At 34.7% G+C, this 2,589-nt stretch overlaps 1 protein-coding gene across 1 annotated transcript in view; it reads right to left on the bottom strand.

The window, feature by feature from the left end:
* The window catches only part of rnf217 (ring finger protein 217), a 22,947-nt gene that overhangs the window by 18,327 nt on the left and 2,031 nt on the right, over positions 1 to 2,589 (bottom strand). The window lies entirely within an intron of this gene.

The following is a 2,589-nucleotide window of genomic DNA, read 5'->3' as shown; positions in this document are numbered from 1 at the left end:
GTTCATGTTAAAATATATTTTAAAAAATTTACAAAACTAAACAACCTACAGTATTTTTACAGTCTTTATTTTTCAGTTAAAATAAATGTTTATTAAATAAAGTTTAATGTTACAACTAATCGTGGATTAGGGTTGGGCATAATCGTATTGTGTGCAATTAATCGTCAGAAAAACATTAATTATTTTTTTGGCACTTGACAATTAATACGATTAATGCCACCAGTCAGTCCGCTCTGTGCTCCTCTCCACTTCAAATATGACGAACATTTTAAAAAAAGTTCTATAATGTATTTATCTATCAACAGAATTTAAAATTTGATGTATAGTCTGAAGTCTGTAATTTTGACACAGTTTGGAACTGATTTTTATGAACAGCAAATCTTTCCCACTGAATTGGTCATGTGACTAGGACATAAGTGTGTCCAGGKACTCCAGGGAATTAATTGCCAAATCAATCGTTATCAGCTAAATACCACAATTAATCGTGATAATTTTTTTGTCAATATTGCCCAACCCTATCGTGGATCCCTTTAATAGAGGTTGGACCTAACAAGAAATCAGTTGGAAAGTAGCTCCACAGCTAACAGAGTCTGTCATTATATGAACCGCTTGTGCCAGTTTCCTGGTTCAGTTCCTTGACCCAGATTCACAAAAATATTTATCACAAGACAAAAAAAATCCTTCAGGTGTTGGACGATTTTTGTAATATTTCATTAAGCTATGCTTTTTTTGTTTAAATTCGGGCTGACGATTTTCATTAATTCAAATTTGGAAGGCTGACCAGACAGCGTGGTGCAGGTGGAGAAGGTACTTTTGTCTACAATGTCTAGTTGTCAGACGTGTTTTTTATGAAAAGTGACGTCATCAAAAAATCTACCAGACAAATGGTTGAAGAGTAACGAGTGTTGGTTTTGCTGCTTTAAAATGCCTGTGACATGCATATTCTTCAAATACAAAATGTCAAAGAAAACATCTTTTTATTTAAGAAAGTTGAAAGAATACACACAATTTAACCCATTTTGTCTCTTAACTGACAGATTTTCTTTTGAACTTGGCTCAGTCAAAGTGAAACAGGAAGTGACATCAAAGGGGAACTTCTTAACAAAGAAAACTCTGGTCTTTGTTTATTGAAACAATATCATTTGAACTCTGACTCTTCTTCATCTCTCTCTAATAGTGACTCAAAATAATCTAAAGACACGTCAGATTCTTCTCTACAGTCTGGGTTGTTAGCTGTTGTAGCAACGCTCTGTTCGCATGCAGACATTCCCCTTTGACATCACTTCCTGTTACTTCACAGGCAAATATCTCAACAACTGTTCAGCTCAGCGACATAAAATTTATTTTGCAATATTTTATCAATGTCCTCTTWCTAAAAATGCATTCATATGTATTACAAAAATTTGACGTCACAGGCACTTTAAGCTTTTTGCTACCATTTTGCTCGTGTTAGCTTGCCTTTTGCTACTTTAGCTGCTCGTTACAGTTTTGCTACTTTTAAGTTATATTTTGCTCCTCTTTTATTTTTGTTTTACTTTAACCTTCAAGCTACTGTTGTGTTACTTTTTTTTAGCTTCTAGCTAGTGTTTTGCTCCTGTTTGCTAGCCTATTGCTACTTTTAATGTTTCAGTAGCCTTTCGGTACATTTAACTTTTAGCTAGTGTTTTGTTCCATTTAGCTTGCCTTTTGCAACCTCTAGCTTGTTATTGGTTACATTTACATTTTAAACAACCATTTGCTAACATTTTGCARTCAGCTGGTGTTCGTAAGGTTTGAGCTTCTGTAATTATCATCAGACATTCAGCTCTCAGCATTCATTTTGTAATTTTGGCAGAAAATGCAATTTCCCTAGTAGGGATGGGCATAATCATATCCTGTGCGATTAATTGTCAGAAAAACGTTAATCGATTTTTTTTTGGCACTTGACGATTAATGTCAGTCAGTCCGCTCGGTGCTTCAAATATGACGAAAAAAGTTGTGTAATTAATTTATCTATCAACACAATTTTAAATTTGATGTATAGCCAGAAGAAGTCTGCAATTTTGACACAATTTGGAGCAGATTTTTTATGAAGAATCTTTCCCACTAAATTGGTCATGTGACTAAAGGGTGACMAGGGACTCCAGGGGATTAATGGTCAAATTAATCGTTATCGCCTAAATACCACAATTAATCGTGATTAATGTTTTTGGCTATATTGCCCAACCCTWTTCCCTTGTTTATTTTACAGCTGCTGTTACTTCGCAACTTAAGATACAGAAATCAGCTTAAACAACAGATTTCTTAGCTTCTGTTAACTTTCATTTCAACATATTTCACTGCAGAATAAAAACATGATTCTTCAACTCTGATTAGACCAAATCACATGTACAGATTTGSACTGGCTCCTAAAATAAGGATCAATTTGAGTTCTTATTTAATACAAAAAGTGTCTACTTTATTTCGGATGAGGATYGATTCCTTATTTTAAGAGTTAATTGGTGACCCCAGTTTTAACACCGAAAAGGCTGTGTCCACTGCCCTGGAGCAGTGTGGTTATCCTGACTGGGCTTTCCTGAAAGCAGACAGGAAACACAGACAGGATTCCAT

Source organism: Austrofundulus limnaeus, unplaced genomic scaffold (genome assembly GCF_001266775.1).
Source record: "Austrofundulus limnaeus strain Quisiro unplaced genomic scaffold, Austrofundulus_limnaeus-1.0 Scaffold86, whole genome shotgun sequence".
Taxonomy (NCBI): domain Eukaryota; kingdom Metazoa; phylum Chordata; class Actinopteri; order Cyprinodontiformes; family Rivulidae; genus Austrofundulus; species Austrofundulus limnaeus.
This window is presented reverse-complemented; position numbering and strand designations above follow the sequence as displayed.